This window comes from Canis aureus, chromosome 20, assembly GCF_053574225.1.
Source record: "Canis aureus isolate CA01 chromosome 20, VMU_Caureus_v.1.0, whole genome shotgun sequence".
Classification (NCBI taxonomy): Eukaryota; Metazoa; Chordata; class Mammalia; order Carnivora; family Canidae; genus Canis; species Canis aureus.
This window is the reverse complement of record NC_135630.1, coordinates 7,365,274-7,386,730: the sequence shown is the minus strand read 5'-3', so window position 1 is coordinate 7,386,730 and position 21,457 is coordinate 7,365,274. Positions and strand designations below refer to the sequence as shown.

At 39.9% G+C, this 21,457-nt stretch overlaps 1 long non-coding RNA gene across 1 annotated transcript; it reads right to left on the bottom strand.

Annotated features, from left to right (window-relative positions):
• Positions 1–3,748: 3,748 nt before the first annotated feature.
• Positions 3,749–18,988, bottom strand: LOC144291884 (uncharacterized). The gene is made up of 3 exons (XR_013359441.1): positions 18,744–18,988; positions 5,506–5,582; positions 3,749–4,255 (listed from the first exon to the last, which is right to left on the bottom strand). It is a non-coding gene; the product is annotated as an uncharacterized LOC144291884 (long non-coding RNA).
• Positions 18,989–21,457: the final 2,469 nt, after the last annotated feature.

Genomic DNA, 21,457 nt, shown 5'->3' with positions numbered 1-21,457 from the left:
ATTCTAAAGCAGTCTCTCCAGAACCTAACCTAACAGAGAAAGTAGATTAAAAGATTATTGTGCTCTCTGGTAAGAATGTGTTGACTCATTCCTACACTCAGGTCACATTAGTGAGCGGAGATTAATGGTACATCCAATGAAGGCGAGCACTGGGAATCACATGTGAGGTATGGCTCTGACAGCCACTGACCACAGCAGCCCAGCATCTCCAGCTTGACCAGGGAAGGCACCGAACAGTCAGCTCTTTCAAAGAGAGAAAAATTACGCTTATTACTTAACTAGTATTCAATCTGGTTAAAAAAAAAAAAAAACTGCACGGGCTTAAAAAAGTCTAAAAATGATGTGCTCATCAGGGTATTACTCAGGCCATGTCTGCGTCTCTGAAGGGGCGCTTCTTGGTCATCCCTGTGCCGTGCCATGTTATCCCACTCCCAAATTATTGGGTGAGAGTAGGCTAGTGCACCTGCAGCAGCCATCGGCACCACAGAAAAGATGACGTGAGCCAATACAGCTTCCTCTCTTTAGAATGTCACCCAAGAGAGGGAGGGCAATTAATAGGTGGAAGAAGGGGAGAATTTAAGAGTTGGAAAGTAAGAAAGGGTGGGGAGACCATGATGGGCCACTTGAAACCCACTAGTACGAGAGATCAGAAACTATAAGAGGAAGCAGATGGATGCAGTGCTGCTGGAAGTGTGGTATGAGCATCAGTACCGGTCTGTGTGCCGTTATTTACCATTTTTTGATAAGTGAAAGGAGAAAGAGTAAGCTAAGCTTTTATACTGTAAGGCATTTTAACGTTACAGTGGCATCCAAATATATGATTCTGTTTTTTGAAAATATTGGTCTACGATGGATTGGGGAAAGGTGGGGGAGAGCATTCCCAGACCGCAGATAGTTTGAGAAGCACTGGATTAGAAGTAGTGGGTCATGATATAGGAAGAAGGACCCAACCACACTGGGCAAGTGTGGGGTCATATCAATGGCTGAGTTTTAATGAAGATTCATGAGTAGCTTTTGCTGAAGCCCATAGAGCCACCTTGAGTCTCAAACCATCCCCCATCCTGTTCTATCTTTTTCGGGGTCTGGTCTGTGGGCTTTCTGATATTTGAGTGAGTTTCTGTTCCTTGCAACCACAAAACCATAGAACATAAATGAAATCAAAGGGCAACATTAAGGACATATCTACAGAACTGTGTTCAGTGTCTAACTTAGTACATAGTAGGATTGAAGAATGTCTTTAGATTTTTTTTTTCTTTCTGCAGATTGAGTTGTCCTACCATTTTAAATTAGAAATGCAGGAATTTAATTTATTGATTTAAAGACAGAGGGTTATGTATATGGATTGGTGCTCAAGAGGAAGCAGGGAGGAGCTATATGGTCCACGAGAGACATAAATTCATCATAAGAAAGGAGGCTGGCACATTCAGAGCATAACATGAGCTTGTACTTGATCCTTCCCTGACACTAATCTGTTTCCTGGATGGTATTGTGAAACTGAGCAAAGTACATCCTCCAATGATTCTTTTTCTCTTTGCTTGCCAATGAAAGGATGGGGTGCATGGAAGGCTAGGAATTTTTCTCCTGATAAGGACACAAATACAGGGGACATTGAGGAGCCCCAGGGAGTTGTGGTGGAGAGGTCTGATGCTACAGTGTGATTAAGAGCAGGTCAGTCCCAAGCATGGGAAGCCTGCACGGAAAGTGAGCTGTGAGTCTGACCAGCTATCTGGTGGGGTGTTTGGAAAGACACGACTATGGTGGAGGTGAGTGATTGCGGTGAACAATTTAGAAAGATAACAAATGCAACATCTGATGGTTGGGGATGCCAGAGATGCAAGTAGCAGCACAAATTACAGGTGAAGCAATTCTACACTCTTCCCCACTCTTTTCAACCAAAAAAACCAGGGATGTTCATAAAGACTGGAATAGGAAGAAGGACTGAAATCCTGTTTTTTTTTTTTTTTTTTTCCGGTTTTCACACTTTTTTTTTTTCCGGTTTTCACACTGTTTTTTTTTTTTTTTTTTTTTGAAATCCTGTTGTTTCACAGGCAGTGCTCTTGATTATTCGATCCACAAGGTGCTGTAACCCAGGAACCAGCTGAGTCACATCTGTGACTTGTTTGAGGGACAGTGGGATATACAGACTCAGCCAGAAAGAAAGGAGTTAGGGAGATAAAGTTGCGAACATAGATTGGGGCATCAATAATTGAGGACCAGCGATGCTAGAGTCAGGAACCTGAATGTATCCTATAGGCTATGGAGAGCCACTGAAGATGACTACAAAGGGAATAATATGGAGAAAGGACAGTTACATGGTATAGATTTAGGTTGATCCTACAGGAGGTGCACAGGAGGATTTATACAAGGGGATGTAGCATGAAGCCTTGTAGAACTAATGGGAGCCTTGACCAGGAGAGCCACAGAGGGAATACTAGAGCATGATGAAAGAGATGTTAAAAACACAAATATTAGTAAGGTTGGGGATTGATTACCTATTTGGTTGGGTAACTTAGTCACTTTAATCTCTTGTATTCATTTTAATTGTTATCCACAACTTATATCAAGGTACAATCCAATTAGTCAATATAGTGAGTTAAATAGACCTCACATCCCTCAAGAGTTCCTCATGCAAATAAGCAATCACATAAAAATATGCACTGAAACAAAGCTGTAAAATCTCATTGATTTAACAAAAATAATGATTGAGAAGAGTCAAATTAAAACAGTAGACATCCTGAATTACAAAACGTTTTCAAAGAAATGCATTTTATTATGTTCAAGGTGCTTTAGGTTGACATGTAGAAGAGGTTTTAATTAATAGATAAAATTTTTATCATTAATATTATTCTTCATATGAAATGTTCTCCTAAATAATAATTTTAATCATAGCTTGGTAAACACTAAGTTTGTTCAATCCATGAAGGACAGTTTTAGATAAATTTGGTCGGAACTAAAGAGGGTCCTTAAAAATACATAATTATATTTTGGGGATCCCTGGGTGGCGCAGCGGTTTGGCGCCTGCCTTTGGCCCGGGGCGCGATCCTGGAGACCCGGGATTGAATCCCACGTCGGGCTCCCGGTGCATGGAGCCTGCTTCTCCCTCTGCCTGTGTCTCTGCCTCTCTTTCTCTCTCTCTCTCTCTCTCTCTCTGTGTGTGACTATCATAAATAAATAAAAATAAAAAAAAAGATTTAAAAATACATAATTATATTTTATATAAGTGTAGCAAGACTTAGGAATACAGAGAATAATATAGAATTGTAGAGATAGGATATAAATATTCAAACAGTCTACCAAACAATCTGGGCAGTGATTCTTGATGAGGAGGAATTAAAGGAGTTATTTTTGTAAAAGGAGAAGCAAAATGCTTACAGGCTTGAGTCCTTGGTTCCCACAGAGTGGTGTAAATGGCTTTGTGCGGGCAATGATAAGGCAGGACATTGAATCTGAAAGTTATTTCAAGTATTTGAGGTCCCTCTCAGAGAAGGGCAGATATGGCCATCTCCTATAAAGTATAATTTAAGAATGATGGGAAGGGGATCCCTGGGTGGCTCAGCGGTTTAGTGCCTGCCTTTGGCCCAGGGCACGATCCTGGAGTCCCGGGATGGAGTCCCGCGTCGGGCTCCCTGCATGGAGCCCGCTTCTCCCTCTGCCTGTGTCTCTGCCTCTCTGTCTCTCTCTGTCTGACTATCATAAATAAATAAATAAAATTTTAAAAAAAAGATTTTATTTGTTTATTTATGATAGACATAGAGAGAGAGAGGCAGAGACACAGGCAGAGGGAGAAGCAGGCTCCATGCAGGGAGCCCGACGTGGGATTCGATCCCGGGTCTCCAGGATCGCACCCCGGGCCAAAGGCAGGCGCCAAACCGCTGCGCCACCCAGGGATCCCAACAAATAAAATCTAAAAAAAAAATGATGGGAGGGCTGTTTTCTAAAACTGTTTCCCTACTCAAAAGTGTTCCTCTTTGCAATTCCGATGGGGGTGAGTATCTTGAGGAGAGGAAAAGACTCCTAAAATAAGGAAAAATGTCCTCCATGGAGAGAAGAAGCTCACTAGCAATGTAGCCAACTTTAGGGTTTAAACTTTTGGTGGCAATTATTTTACCTGTGAGTTTCAACCCTTGCTGATTTCCATGTGCTCAGTTATGTGATTTACACTGAAGATAGTAAGGTGAAGCTTAGATGTTACAGATTTCCGACATCTCTATGTAATCTTCATACTGTATGTAATCAGTTCCATTAAAATTATAACCTAAACAGGAGAAAACTTGAAAAAGTTAATTAGTTTTTTTTTTTTTAGATTTTATTTTTTTAATTTATTTATGATAGTCACAGAGAGAGAGAGAGAGGCAGAGACACAGGCAGAGGGAGAAGCAGGCTCCATGCACTGGGAGCCCGACGTGGGATTCGATCCCGGGTCTCCAGGATCGAGCCCTGGGCCAAAGGCAGGCGCCAAAACGCTGCGCCACCCAGGGATCCCAAGTTAATTGGTTTTGAACTGGCTCTGAATATGTTCATATAAAACAATTATAACTTATTACCTTTTAGAGCCCAAAAATTTGAGTTTAATCTTCCATGTAATCACTTAAAGTATTCATTCTTGTCATAAAATTGCATTTTTCCCCTGAATTTAATAGTAGTATAGATTTATTTTTGGGAAATTTCAAAAATATAGGACAATAAAAGAAAGATGAATTACATCATCCAGATGTTAACAACTATTAACATTTCATGATACTCTGTGTATGTATATGTGTATTCAAAGAACAGCCTATCTTTGGATATGAGTTAAGCTGGCAAGAGAATTAGTGGAAACTTGGATTATTCTCTCCTTGTCCCCTGAATTTTCCAAGATAACAAATAGATAAATCAACAGTTTTGGTTCCAAAGAGTCAGCAACCTGGACTAAAAAACAGATAAATATAAAAATCTCTAACTGGTCAAGATGTAAAATTATGGTTGGGTCCCTGGTCTTCTACAAGATGGAAGCATGTGGGGAAATCTGCTCATACCCTAATGAAAGCATTTTCCAATGATCTCCTCTGATGTGATCAAGGGAGATAATGGAAAAGGAAAGACATCCCAGAGTGGAGTCAAAAGCCATGAAAACAGTGGTCAATGGAGAATTGTCCAGAAAGATGTTAGAGTTGCTACGGACCAATGCTTGTTTCCTTCTTTCCACTATTCTCCTTCTCAAATGGGAACATTAAAGGCATTATTCTGGCTGAATTCTACCCATTGTGTATTGACTGCATCAGGGTTAGGTAACTCATAATTTAGGAACCACATCTGCACACATGTGGACACATTCATGAGGTTCTAGACTTTGACCATGTTGTTTCCCATGAGAGGAGATGAATTCATTTTACATATGGAAAGAGAGGAATACCCATTTATGACCGAAACGGAAAACTGTGGTAGATTGTATTATTGTCCTCAAATATTCATTGCTTCCCTGTCGGAGGATTTTTGTCTCCCCAGTCCCCAGATTGGGCACATTACCTGCTTTGGACAATAAAATGAGTTGAAATGGGAAGCCATCCATGATTCAGACTCTCCCCTCATCATCTTACTATCAGCTGATGTCCCAAAACAAAACAAAACAAAACAAAGACATGTAATAGATTAGATCATGAGCTGTGAGGATACGTAACATGATCAAGAAATAAATTTTTCTTGTTGTATGGTCCTAAGACTAGAGGCTCACTTGTTATTACTGTATAATTCAGTTAAATGGATTTATTCTTTCTTTCTCTATATATTTTGATTTTCAAAAGCAAAATTTTGACCACATTGCATCTAGTTTTTTATCCTGTATTTTTCTTCTTAACTTTAAAGACATCTAGCAGTAGTCTACAAAACATACAGTTTTTCTATTCTTAAAATCAACTGAAAAGTCAGGTACGTAGGAACAAATAGACAATGGTCCTCTAAACAAGATGTTGATAGCCATTTGGAGAGGTTTTCTCCTTACTTTTGCCAGGTAATATCTTAAATGGTTGAATTTTTATTATAGCTTTATGAATTAATTGAACTTAGACTAATTTAAAAGAACAGTAAAATTCTGGCTGTTTTTCAAAGAACCTCTGGCCTCTGATAGGTTCTTTGGTCACTTGTCTTCTAATACTTGACTTTACAACCCGGAATAGGAGCCAACACAGATAGCTTAAACATTCCTTCTTCCATTTCTTCTTATTTCCCTATTTTTCCTCTCTCTCTCTCTCTCTCTCTCTCTTTCAAAATAGAATGTACTAATTGACTTTAAGAAAATAAGGAAAAATATATTCACAGAAATAGATGAAGCATGTATGTCTTAGAAGAAAACTTGTCATATGGTTTACAATTGTTTCTCATATTTATTTTTTAACTTCACATGAAGGAGGCTGACTTCCCCATGGCCTTGGAACTAGGCCTTGGCTTTCCAGGAAAAATAATTCAAATAGAGCTATTTTATGGCAATTAGATGGCTTAGAGAAAAGCTTTTAACAACTCAGAGCTTGTCAAACAAGAAGACATTATCTAAATGTCTTTGAAAAGAAGATTTAAATTTAAATTTAGTTATTACTTTTTGTCCATTTGCTATTATTGTGCCTTAAATGTGCACAATTATGTCATACCTTTTCTAAGCCCCATCAAGTCAAGGGTTGAAAACTGGGAATTACTACCTAAAGAAAAATCGATCTGAAAAATAACTGAATTATATTTCTCCAGAATATAATCCAATCAATTAACTGTTCATTAATTAATTAATTAATTTGCTTTGATTCTTTAGGCACCTATATTACACATAGCACTATGGACCAATACAATGAAACCCAAAAATATAATATGAATAGAAATAGCTTAATGAAAGTCAATTTCCTTGCAGTAACTTTAGGGCAAATAAGTAGATTTTGGTATTTGTCTTCCAGTGACTCTGAATTCCAAACTGTTGGTGATTCTGGTCTTCTCTTGACTTGCTTCCAAAAGCCATATTATTTTGGCTACGGATGTAATTTTACAAAGTGACATTTTTCAGCTTCATAATAAACTAAACACTGTATTTCCAAGGGAATTAATCAAACCTAAGGATAGTGGATGTTAATGATTCAGTTCCTAAAAATTCCTTTAGATGTCTCTGTTTCATATCTCATCAGAATCTGTACAGCAGGCCCCTGGAAAAGACAATGCTCGAAGCTGGTTTCCTAGCAAGTAGAATCTGTCCTTTAAGGATGAACAGGGCTCTTTGAAAGCGGAATTTAACAAAGTTAATGAAAGAAAAATACTAATGATGACATGCAGGGACATCATTACTACTTCAAAATACTTATAAGCCACAAAAAACCCAGGAGAGGTCCTTTTCTACTTCGCTTGCAGGCAATTCTGTTACATCATACAATTTTAATAGTGTTTGGTTTTGTAGTACAATTTGTGTTTTCATTCAAGGATATCCATTCAAGTTGAAATGACAAAAATTAGATCACCAGATTTCTTTATTCTATGACTAGTCTTACTGAAGGATATAAAATATTGGAATGACTCTGCTTTATTACATATATGTGCACCTATCTCTTAAGGATTTAAACATGCTAGGATACAGTAACATGTTGGGGAAGGAAAAAAGACATCTGAAAATCTTATAGAGTTAAGTATGGTGGATTAAATGCACACAATTTACCTTTCCTCTCAAACAAATCCCAACTGAAACATATTAAAATAATTAAAAGAAAATACATGATCCAGAGGATCATTTTTGTTTTTTGAAGTCACCAAAGTTTTGGCATATGAAAGAGAAGAGTAGAAAAAGCTAAAAGGTAACTGCTTGCAGATGGGGGACCACAAGAAGCAGGCCACAAGACTCCAGAAGGCACCAAGTACCTCGGAAGGAAAAACGTAGGAGTGGAAATAAAATTAAATGGAAGGTTTGCATAAGGAGCGTTTCATTCCTTGCAGTATTGCTCATGATGCTTGCGAAGCTATCAACCATTCCTCTCCCAACTCTTACAGAAGACAGGAGGTTTGCTTCCTAGAAAAATCAAACCTAAGAAAGTTTGGATTTGGGGACATCAGAAATAGTAGGATGAAAGATGAAATGATGAATTGATAAAAGAGGAACTAAGAGAACATGTTTATTACTTTATAGTAATAAACACCCCTAATCTTCTCTCTCTCACCAAATGCAAAATGTGGATCCCAGTAGTGCCTGGGATCCAAAAGGCAATATATTCGCAGATTCCTTTCTGGAGTACTGGATTGGCTCCAGAGTAAAGACCTCTACATTTTCTGGCATTCCTGGGTCCTGACCCCCTGCAACGAGACCCACCAGTTGGGTTGTCCTGTCGCCAGAGTTATCAGTGTGAGTGGATATCCAAGGACCGCTAGATACAGGAAGAAAATAATCTCATATACAAGTCATAAATGAGAACAAAAGAACGGAACTCAGAAGGAAAAACAATATTGAAGCAGAATAAATAATTATAAAACAAGTAATCATTAACATTAATAATATTCTTAGGGACTCGGAGTATATTTTGTTCTTGAAAAAATAATAGGAAGGTATAAGAAATTTAGAGAATGACAAAATTATAAGAAATAAAAATACTTTTAGCAGAAGAGAAGTAAAAAATTTAATAGAAATACGAAAGGTAAAGTGAGGGCTCTTCCAAAAAATTTAGATCAAAAAGAGAAAGAGAAAGCAAATAAGAAGGAAAATATTTTTAAAAACTAGTGGACCAGGGAGGCCTGGGTGACTCAGTTGGTTAAACATCTGCGTTTGGCCCAGGTCATGATCCTGCAGTCCTGGGACTGAGCCCCGTGTCGGGCTCCCTCCTGAGCAGGAAGCCTGTTTCTCCCTCTCCTCCCTGCTCATAGTCTCTCTCACTATTTCTGTCTCTCTCTCTGATAAATAAAATCTTTAAAAAACAAAACAGAGCAAAAAGCCTAGTGGACCAGGGAGGGGCAGAACTTTCAACTATTAGGTCTTAGAAAAAGAAAACAAAAAGCAAAGAAAGGGAGGGAAAAAAATCTCAAAAAAAAAAAAATACCCACCATTTGCTTCGACGTGGATGGAGCTGGAGGGTATTATGCTGAGTGATTTCACTCAATAAGTCAATCGGAAAATGACACACATTATATGGTCTCATTCATTTGGGGAATATAAAAAATAGTGACAGGGAATAAAGGGGAAAGGAGAGAAAATGATTGAAAATATCAGTGAGGGTGACAGAACACGAGAGACTCCTCACTCTGGGAATGAACAAGGGGTAGTGGAAGGGGAGGTGGGCGGGGGGTGGGGGTGACTGGGTGACGTGCACTGAGGGGGGCCCTTGACGGGATGGGCACTGGGTGTTATGCTATATGTTGGCAAATTGAACTCCAATAAAAAAAATAAAAAAAAATAGTGAGATAACTTCCAAGTGTTGAAAGCTATGAATTTGTGGATCAAAAGAGTCCTCTGAGTGCTCAGAAATGAATGATTAAAAAGAAAAAAAAATCAACATCAACTCATAATGTCATGACATTGCAGAGTCCTAAGAATACAGAGAAGATCCTAAAAGCAGCTCGGCGGAAAGAGCAGGTCACGTTCAAAGGGCCGCAGTCAGCCAACGAAGCAGTCTCCTTCAAAATCCTGAGGAAAAATGAATCGGGTCCTAGAATTCCTGGTCGGCCAAGTTTTCCATCAACTGTGAAGTCAGAGTAATATTTTCAGATCTGTGAGATCTCTAAAAATGGGCCTTCTGTGTACTTTCTCGGGATGCTAGTAGAGGATGTGCTGCACCCAGAGGGCGCTCAGACGGTAAGGGAGCAAGCCCACGGATCTGAGCAAAGCAGCCTGCAAAACAGGAGGCAGACCAAGGGCCTGTGTGGATGAGGGTGAAGGGAAGGCTCAGCAGGACAGCTGTGGAGCAGGCCTGAGGACAGTCGGTCCAGATTAGAAAATTCCGCCCAGGGGCCTTCCAGGAGTATGTTTTCAAAGTAAAAACAGAACCTGATATATCGCCCGGTGTTACAGATCTGACAGCTGACAATTCTGCATCGAGCAAGCCCAAATTGGGGACGTCATCGAGCCACTGTCCTCCATCGTTCCCTTAGGGTGTCTCAGCGGTTGGCCGGCCCCAGCTCTCCAGAAGCTCACAGCCGTCGGACTCACCCTGGCCAGCGGAGCACTCTGGCGGCACACGCAGCGTGTGGTTCATCAAGCCTGTTTATTCTCCTTTTGCACAAAGATAGATTGCATTGCCCAGCCTCCTCACGGTTGGCCGTGGCCGTGTCACTGGGTTCTGGCCAGTGGGACATAAGAGAAAGTGATCGGTGACATTTGGGGGCCTGCTTCATAAAAAATGCTCATATATAACAGATCCTTCCTGTTCTTCTTCTTCTTCTACGGGGCTCATGCAGAAATGAGCGTGGTGGCCTGTGAGGCTACAGGGTGATGACGGTGGAGCCATGAAGGGAAGGAGACTGGATTTCTGAAGTGCCGCTGGATGCCTGAAGCACAGCCACCTGCCAGTCAAGAAGAGACATTTCATGGTGCCAGGAAATACACTTCTGCTGTCATGCTGTAGGAAAACAGGTAGCAAAACGGTCCTCGGGAGATGTGGAAAGCAGATCATGTTTCCATTCACCTTATTAGCTTTGGGGGAAAGGTGTGGAAAACGTCGGAGTGATAGGCTTTACCCTGTGCTTTCAGCAGTTTTACTACAAAGAGGAACTCGGGAAAGAATCGGTGATTTGAAAGCAGAAATGAAATCGTCTATAAAGACCAGAAATTTGATCCCTTGAATTTAAGACTTTCCATCTCAAATATGCACTCAATATGTAAATTAGAAGAGCCTGTCCCAGACTCTGATTAAAACCGTGCGTTTGGTTTGACATCTAGTCTCCCCTCCGAGGCTGACCAGCTGCTTTCAGTGGGAAAGGGGCAAGTGTCCTTTTCTATCCTTCCTGACACGTGTCTGCTACTTGCAAGCTGTTGTTATTGATGCTGTGGGTTTTGGGGGGTGCAGCTCAGCGGGAGAGAGGGAAAAGTGGGGAGAAGATTTCATATTAGCCGTGTGAGGTTGATTCTCCTCTTTGGGCTAATCTGGTCCACAGAGGCGCCCCCTGCAGCTTTTACACCTGCCCTGTGACCGTGCTTCTCTACCTGGGCGTGCGGCCACCACTTCCTATGGATTCTTAATTTGGAAGCTCAGTGCTCCTTCCAGAGTGTCCTCTTGGGCAGGCAAAGTAAGTCCCAGGCTGGTCTTCTCCACGAGATCCCCATCTCCTCTCCCAGAAATACTTTACTCTATTGCCCAGACAGTCACCACCGGCCCCTCTTGCCTTCCATGAAACAGGTCTTTGTGGTCCTATCTCTCACATTCCAGGGAAGACATTCCAAGCTTTTTTTTTTGAAGCCCCTTTTTGCAAAGGGTAGCACCCCACTCTTTCCCCTCAGAAAAGTGAAACTCACAGTCTAACAGTGTGCATGGGTGCGTGTGTACACCCCTACACACCCACACTGCTCTTTACGAATCATACGTTTATTTCTAATCTCTCGACCCTATTATATCCTGGGGTTTTGGGGCTACCTGTTTCCCTGGCATCTCTTTCTATTTTTTTGTTTTTTATTTATTATTTTTTAAGGATTTTATTTATTCATGAGAGACACACAGAGAGAGAGAGAGGCAGAGACACAGGCAGAGGGAGAAGCAGGCTCCATGCAGGGAGCCTGATGCAGGACTCGATCCCAGGACTCCAGGATCAGGCCCTGGGCCGAAGGCAGACACTAAACCACTGAGCCACCCGGGGATCCCCCGGTATCTCTTTTTAAATTCTACATATTGGTTTGACTTTTTTCGGTAGGAGATGTCATCTTTAATATATTGCAGTGACTTAGCTGGAATTTCCAATATGCCAACCTGTTACACTCTATCAGAAAGAGTTTTATATTTCTGTTGGAAGACTGGGGGAGAGAATTAGCTATAAGCACAGAGAAACCAATTACATGATAGGGATGTTGCAAATTAAGCAGTTTTTAATGCCATATGAGACAAAAAGTTGTGTGAGAAAGGAAGCTGCCTTCTTTCCACCCCACCTCCCACCTACACTATGGCTGTTCCTCACCATTCAGGGAATGCAATAATGGGGATGGGTCATCTTAGTCCTAAATATTTTTTGCAAGTCAATTTTCTCTATTATAAGGAAGCACAAAAATGATGGATTTAAAAGGTGGCCTTTGCCACATTAGATTACAAGTTCCAAAATATTAAAAATAAGCTAAACAAAATGCATTCCTTTGGTAATTTGATATCCTTTTTTTTTTTTAAGAAAAGTTTAGGTGTGGTTAGTGAGCTCTTTGTCCCTCCCACTTCTTTTATTCATATTAAGTTTTTTTATTTAACTCTTGTATAGTTCATATACGGTGTTATATTAGTTTCAGGTGTCCGATACAGTGATTCAACAATTTTATACAGTACTCAGTGCTCAACATCGTGAGTATGCTCTTCAATCCCTATTACCTATTTCACAGATCACTGCACCCGCCTCCCTCTGGTAACCATCAGTTTGTTCTCTATAGTCAAGAGTCTGTTGGTTGGTTTCTCTCTCTGTCTCCTTTCCCCTTGCTTGTTTTGTTTCTTAAATTCTACATATGAGTGAAACCGTATGGTATTTGTCCTTTTCTGACCGACATTTTTCACTTAGCATTATACTGTCTAGCTTCATCCATGTTGTTGGAAATGACAACATTTCCTTCCTTTTTATGGCCGGGTAATATTCCATTATATCTTTATATATACCTCTTCTTCTTTATCCATTCATCTATCAATGGGCATTTCCATAATTTGCCTTCCATGATTTGGCTATTATAAATAATGCTGCAATAAACATAAGGTTGCATGTATCCCTTTGAGTTAGTGTTTTTGTATTTTTTGGGGGGGAAATAACGCGGTTACTGAATCCTAGCTCTATTTTTAACTTTTTGAGGAACTTCCGTACTGTTTTCCACAGTGGCTGCTCCAGTTTGCATTCCCACCAGCAGTGCACGAGGGTACATTTTCCTCTACATCCTTACCAACCGTTGTTGTTCCTTGTTTTTTTATTCTGACAGGTGTGAGGTGATAGCTCGTTGTAGTTTTGATTTGCATCTCCCTGGTGATCAGTGATGGTGAGCATCTTTTCGTGGACATCTGAATGCCTTCTTTGGAGAAATGTCTGTTCATGTCTTCTGCCCATTTTTAACTGGATTATTTGTTTATTTGGTGTTGTATCAGTTTTTTATATATTTTGGAGATGAACTCTTTATCATATATGTCATTTGCAAATATCTTCTCCCATGTAGTAGGTTGCCCTTTAGTTTTCTTGATTGTTTTCTTCTCTTTGCAGAAGCTTTTTTTTTGGGTTGTAGTCCCAACAGTTGATTATTGCTTTTATTTCTTTGAGTCAGGATGTCTATCTAGAAAAATGTTGCTGTGGCTGATGTCAGAGAAAATACTCCCTGTACTCTCTTCTAGGATTTTGATGGTTTCAGGTCTCTCATTGAGGTTTTTAATCCATTTTGAGTTTATTTTTGTGTATGGTGTGTAAGAAAATGATCTAGTTTCATTCCTTCATGCTGGTGTCCAGTTTTCCCAGCACTGTTTGTTGAAGAGATGGTCTTTTTTTCCCATTGGATATTCTTTCCTACTTTGTTAAAGATTGATTGGCCATATAGTTTCTGGTTCATTTCTGCATTTTCTGTTCTGTTCTATTGACCTATGTGCCTGTTCTTGTGCCAGTACCATACTGTTGTTTTTCTCCCATACTATTTTACTTACTACAGCTTTGTAGTATAACTTGAAATCTGGAATTGTGATACCTCTAGTTTTGTTTTTCTTTCCCAAGATTACTTTGGCTACTCAGGGTCTTTTGTGGTTTCATATAAATTTTAGGATTGTTTGTTCTAGTTCTGTGAAAAATGCTATTGGCATTTTTCTGGGGATTGCATTAAATGTGGGTAGTATAGACATTTTAGCAATATTTGTTCTTTCAACCCATTAACACGGGATGCCTCCATTTCTTTGCATCATCTTGAATTTCCTTCATCAATGTTTTATAGTTTTCAGAATACAGGGTTTTTTTTCTCCTCTTTGGTTAGGTTTGTTTTTGGTATTTTATTAGTTTTGGTGCAATTGTAAATAGGATTATTTTCTCAATTTCTCTTCTGCTCCTTCATTATTAATATATAGAAATGCAATAGATTTCTGTACATTGACTATTTTAATCCATTGTGTCACCCTATTTCTTTTGATGAGAATATTTAGTCCATGTACATTTGAAGTAATTATTGATAAATATGTATTTATTGCCATTTTGTTACTTATTTTGTGATTGTTTTGTAGTTTTTCTCTGATCCTTTTCTTGCTCTCTTTCATGGTTTGTTGGCTTTCTTTAGTGATATACTGTATTCTTTTTCTTTATTTTTTTGTGTCTCTGTTACGGTTTTTGATTTGTCATTATCATGAAGTTTCTATATAGCATCTTCTGCGTATAACAGTCTATATTAAGTTAATGATTGCTTAAGTTTGAACACATTCTTACTCCTCTCCCTCCCATGTTTTAAGTATATGGTATCCTATTTTACACCCTTTTGCTTTGTGAATCCCTTGGCTAATTTTTACGGATATACATATTTTTACTGCTTTTGTGCTTCCAACTTTTCATAATCTTATTTACTGTCTTTCCTTTCTACTCAAAGAATGTCCTTTAGTATTTCTTGTAGGGCTCCTTTAGTGGTCCTGAATTCCTTTCACTTTTGTTTGTCTGAGAAAAGCTTTATCTTTTCTTTCTATTCTGAATGATAGCCTCGCTGGATAGAATATTCTTGGCTGCAGATTTTTCCTTTCAGCCCTTTGAATATATCATGCCACTCCTTTCTGGCATGCAGTTTCCACTGAAAAATTTGCTGGTAGCCTTGGGGTATACCCCAATGTATGTATCTGTTTTCTTTTTCTCTTGCTGCTTTAAAATTTTTTAATTTATCTCTAGGTTTTGCCATTCTAATTGCTGTGTGTCTTGGTGTGGACCTCCTTGGGTGGATTTTGTTAGGAGATCTCTGTGCTCCTGGATCTAAAATATATGTTTCCTTTCCCAGATTAGGGAAGTTTTCAGCTATCATTTCTTCAAAAAATTTTTTCCTGACCCCTTTTCTCTCTATTCTTCTTCTGGGATTCCTATATTGTGAGTCTTATTACACTTGATGGAGTCACTGAGTTCCCTCCCCTAAATCTACTCTGGTTTTGCAGAATTCTTTTTCCTCTCATTCGTTCAGCTTGATTACTTTCCATTTCTCTATCTTCCAGGTTATTAATCCATTCCTCTGCTTCCTCTAGCCTACTATTTATTCCATCTAATGTATATTAAATTTCATTTATTGTGTTCTTCATGTCTGATTGGTTCTTTTTGTACCTCTTTGTTAAGCGTCTCACTGATGTCCTCCACTCTTTTTCTCAAGTCCACTGAGTATCTTTATGATCATTAAATTCTCTATCCAGCATATTACTTTTATCTGTTTCACTTAGGTCTCTTGCTGTGGTTTTGCCCCATTCTTTCATTTCATACATATTCTTCTCTCTCCTCATTTTGTCTCTAGGTGTCTGTTTTTTTTTTTGTGTTAGGAAAGTCGGCTACATCTCTTGCTCTTGGAAGTAATGGCCTTATGAAGAAGACATCCTATAGTGCCCTGCAGTGAAGTTGCCCTGTTCCCCAGAATCTGGTGTTTCAGGGGGTATCTCCTGTGTGTCCTGTGTGTGTCCTGGCTGTGTTTTATTTTCCTTCAGTCCAGTTGTCTGCAGAGGCTCTCTACCTTTTGTGGGCAGTGTTTGGTCTGTGGCCAAATGGGATGCTTTCTAGCAAGGTGTGTGCTGGTCTGCTTGGAAAATGAGACCTGCCACTGTAGCCACTGCCAAAACTGAGGTCCCATAAAATGTGTGGGTCAGAGGATGAGGTGTTGGTTGGGTTTTACACTGGTCTTCTAGGGGATGGGGCCCATAGTGCCAGAGCTGAGGCAGGCATTACTGGAAAGGGTGGATCTTCTGAAGTGTGGAGCTGGTGGGGGGAAGGGGAGAAGGCAGAGTGCAGGGGCTTGGTCTAAGCAAATTAGGGTAGTGAGTGTAGGTGTTGCCCTGGGTCCCGCAAGTGGCTATGTGTTTATGCTGGGGGCCAGGGGAGGGAAATGGCACATGCCAGCTCCCTTATTCCCAGAGAAAGGAGCTGTAATCTCTGCTTCTCTGGTCATACTCAGAGATGATTAAATAACTCTCTTCATCTGCCCCCAGCATTTTTCAAACTGCTGCTTCCACACTATATCTCTACTGGCTGCTTATTGTGCTGTCTCTTTAGGGGTGAAGACTTAGCTTCCTAGAGCTCTCTGGACTCTCAACTGGAGCAAAGGACTCAATAAATGTTGAATGAATACATAAATTTTTGAACGAATAATTTATTATTATTCAATGAACAAAAACTAGATGAACTCAGATATAATTTACTTTTGTCAACATTTTGGATCTTATTATAATTGTTTATATGTATCTGTTTCTTCTGTTCTACTGTGAGTCCTAAGATTATAAATCCTTTTGTATTTATTCCAGTAGCTTTAGCATTTAGCACCAGGTCTAGTGCCTAAAATGTAGCAGTTGCTCAGTTAATGTTTATAAAATGAAGAATGAACCCATTAATGTGTCAGATGTGCAAGAATAAGCGCCTTGTATAGTCTGTATCTCATTCTTTCATTATACAAACTCTTGTCTTTTTTAGGGACTCAAAACTAGTTGAATTCCAAAAAAAAAAATTAACTTTGGGAGCACTTCTCTACTACTACCTTCATCACCTCCTGAGATACTAATTTTGTTTTTTTAAAGTAATAGCATTTTTCCTTTTTTTTTTCTCCCTCTTTGTAGGTAACCCAGATCTTGAATGAAAACCATGTTTATAAGAGTAGTTAGAATAAGCCTTTTATAAAACTGATGCTTTGGTTTATAAGCCTCAGCTTCTTTGTCCAGTCAATGTTGTTGGTATTGGATGACTTAATGAAAATGCCTGAGGCTTACAGATAAAAGAGCCAGGTTATTACATGGGCTTCCTTCCTGAATAATACTTATTGTAGAATGTCCCTTGCACTAAGTAAAAATAGATAAAATACTAGCATTTTCAAAGGCCTAATCTTATATCCACACCAGTACTCTGCTCTTGTTTTAACTCTGGCTTAGCACTATTCAACATCAGAAGTACACCAGATCTTCCTTTTTCAGCAGGAACAAATTGCTTTTCCTTGTTCACAAGACAGATGGGAGTATCCAAAGATCAGCTATATTGCAAACTCTGAAGCCACTTTCAGGCACATGGTCCGTTTTTCTGTACAAAAAGACCAAAACCACTGGAAAGATATGTTTTAATAGATTGCTATGGATAGCTGAAAGATTTAGTTTGCCCCCAGCTTAAACAAACAAACAAACAAACAAACAAACAAACAAACAAAATGCACCAAAACCAAAACAACTTTAGCCTGCAAAGCAGGAGTAAAACAAAAATTTTAACATATCAAAACTGACTAAGTCTGTCATGCTCAATTGTGCAACAGAGCAAAATGAGATGAGCGTATTAGTGGCAGTTGAGAAGAATAGCTTTTCAAATTCAGTTTTTTTTTTTTATGAGAGTAATTTAGGAAGTGTAGTATAAGAGTCATTAAGTACAAAATACCATAAATGTCAAAGTGAGTTGTACTCTGCTTTTGTTTGGCTCTCTGAGTGACATAGCATACCTTAAATCTGATGAAGAAGCTCTTTCCAAGGCTATAAAGGGAGAGCCATTAAAGCAAACTCTCCAAGCAGCCCTGGATTCTCGGGGTTAGGGATCCCTTAAACAACATTTGCTCCTCTCATTGAAGAGATGGGAGAGATAAGAGGAAGCCTTTGATTCCAACCCATGAATGGAGCAATATTAAGAAGACCTTCTTATAAACCAGCTACCCACCTCCCACTGGGAAACAAGAGGGCAGGGGCAAGGGCGCCTGGCCAGCTTGGTTGGTAGAGCATGTGATTCTTGACCTGGGGGTCATAAGTTCAAGCTTCATGCTGGGCATAGAGCTGGCTTACAAAAAAAAAAAAAAAAAAAAAAAAACAAAAATGAGGGATGTGGGCAGGCAGTAGCTTGTGGACAGTAGCTTTGTTTCAAGCAGGGAAGTAGGAGGAGGAATGTAATGTGAATCACTAGGCTGTGACAGAAAGAAATATGAGTCCAAGCACAGCTTTTGGCTCAAAGACTCCCGCAGGATTCAATCAGTTGTTGGGATGGGATGAAAAGGGAAGTGTTCCCTTCTCCCTCACCTCTGCCAGCCCTAAAAGTTATGGAGTGTGAAGTGTGAGATCCCTCGTAAATACTGGTTTGAAAGTCTCACCAACTCTAGGAAGTTTAAAAACCAGGAAAGTGCACTATAAATCTAAGATCTCAAGGGAAGACTATATGTTTATGAGTCCATGTTTATTGAATACTTGCTGAGTTCAGTACAGTATGCCCATTTTAACCTCTGTCCAAATGCTTCCTATTTTTTATTTGCTTACCTTCATTTTAATGTCATCGTATGCCTTTTGCCCTTAGAATGAAGCTTTAACATTTCATACTTATGCATCAGCATCCTCCTCTATCTTTACCAATATTTCTCCAAATCTGCACAAAAAGATATGACTGCCTCATAAAATTTAATCTTATCATGACTCTTGCATAAATTTTCTTTTGTAGCCACTTACTTCCTCTGAAAACTTTGCCGTGGTTGTCTTATCTTCAAGCTTTTGCTTTGTAAGGTATCTTCATCTGGACTTTCAATTGTACCTCAAGATCTGGCCACATTGAGGTAGGCCCCTGAAGTTTGAGTCAAGTCATTTTTCTCTAGCTTTCTTTAGCTCTCTAGCTCACACAGATGGCCTCCTCCTCTAAATCTGGAGCCTCCATGCTGCCCTCTGGGACAGCTGTATGTGTCCCCGGTTACCGGAGGTCTTTTCAAGTATTTTCTGGTCTCCTTGGCTGCGGATTCCATTGTATTCATCACAGAGTTTTGTTTGTTTTTATGGAATTCTTACATGTTGTGCGACAACATCTGTGCTGAGTGTGTGTGTGTGTGTGTGTGTGTGTGTGTTCATGCGTGCACTGGGAAAGAGAAGTTTCCTTTTTTTCTTTTCTCTCATTCCAGAACAACTTGTTTATTCATTCTTTCCTCCCCTCTTGGCAGAGGCATCAGTGAACAACCACTACCACACCCCTTGTCACATCTGGGACTACACCCAGAATGGGCAGACACCCTACAGTCTCGCACCATCTCTCTGTGCTGCTCCTCTGCTCGTATAACTTTGGCTCAGAAGCAGGGTGAGCACAGCTGGCTCAGTGGTTGCCTGAGGTCAGTAGAATGATCTACATACTCAACGTCAGGAATTCTAAGATGGGCTGGGACAGAGGAAGAATTTCGAGTTAGGGAAGCATAAGATGATAATTCAAAATTCTTCTGTATTTAATGAGGTAGAACCCATTTAAACACCACGTCATCTAGTTGATGGTATCAATTTCATGTATTCACTCATTATTTATTTATTAATTCACCTGTCCTATATTAAGATCTGTTCTGTGGGAGTAAATTCCGTAGGGAAGTGTAGCAGTTATCTATTGCCATAATAATGCTGCATAGCAAATAACCAGACAGCTTCAGTAGCATTCAACAACACACATTTATTTAATTCATGAGTCTGAGTCAAATGGGTAGTTTTTCTTGTCTAAGGCAGGCTTGACTGATTTTAGCTGAACTTACTCATTCGTCTGTTATCAGCTGGCAATTCAACGGAGGACCGGCAGGCAAACGGAGGGCTTTGGCTAGGGCAAAGGGGACAAGTTGGATTTCTTTCATGTGGTCTCTAGCAGCTTACCCTTACCCTGGCCTTGATCACATGATGGTGAGGATCCAAGACATCAAGGGGATTGAATAAGACCTCTCAACACATAGCCTCAAGACTGGCACAAAATCATTTGTACATGTTCTGTTGGCCAAAAGTAAGTCTAAAATACAGCCCAGTTAGGTCTTTCATTCAATTTGAGTTTATCTTTGTGTATAGTATAAGAGAATGATTTAGTTTCATTCTCCTACAGGTGGCTGTCCAATATCCTCAACACCCAAAAGGTCTAAAGACAGGAATCCATCAAAATCCTAGAGGAGAATCCTGGAAGAGCATAGGCAGCAACATTTTTGACCTTGGCCATGGCAACTTCTTGCAAGACACACCTCTAAAGGCAGGGAAAACAAAAGCAAAAATAAACTATTGGGACTTAATCAAGATAAAACACTTCTGCAGAGCAAAAGTAACAGTCAACAAAACTAAAAGGCAACCTACAGAATGGGAGAAGATTATTTGCAAATGACATATCAGATAAAGGGCTAGTATCCAAATTCTGTTAAGAATGTATCAAACTCAACACCCAAAAAACAAACAATCCAGTCAAGAAACAGGCAGAAAACATGAACAGACATTTCTCCACAGAAGACATACATGTAGCCAACAAGTATATGAGACAATGCTCTGCATCACTGGCCATCGGGGAAATACAGATCAAAACCACCATGAGATTCCACCTCACACCAGTGAGAATGGGGAAAATGAACAAGACAGAAAACAGCAAATGTTGGAGAGGATGTGGAGCAAGGGTAACCCTCTTGCACTGTTGGTGGGAATGTGAACTGGTGCAGCCACTCTGGGAAACTGTGTGGAGATTCCTCAAGAAGTTAAAAATAGACCTGCCCTACGACCTGGCAATTGCACCGCTGGGGATTTACCCCAAAGATACAGATGCAGTGAAACGCCGGGACACCTGCACCCTGATGTTCACAGCAGCAATGTCCACAATAGCCACACTGTGGGAGGAGCCTCCGTGTCCATCGACAGATACCCATCCTAGATAAAGAAGATGTGGTATAAATATACAATATTACTCGGCCATCACGAAAGATGTCTACTATTCACATTGATGTGGATGGACCTGGAGGGTATCCCGCTGAGTGAAATAAGTTAATCGGAGAAAGACAATTATCATATGGTTTCACTCATATGTGGAATATAAGAAATAGTGCAGGGGGCCATAGGAGAAGGAAGGAAAACAGAATGGGGAAAAACCAGAGGGGAAGACATACCATGGGAGACTCTTAACTCTAGGAAACAAACTGACGGTTGCAGCAGGGGAGGTATGTGGGGGGATGAGGTAACCGGGGTAACAGGCCTTACGGAGGGCACATGATGTGATGAGCAGTGGGTGTTATACTATATGTTGGCAAATTGAATTTAAATTAAAAAAAAAAAAAGAAGAGAAAAAAGAAAATACAGCCCAGTTTCAAGGTAGGGCCAGAGCAGATGGAGAATAAACTCCATGTCTTTAAGGGAAGAGTTGCAAAGTCATATTGTGAAGGACGGGGGTTCAGAGAGGTCAC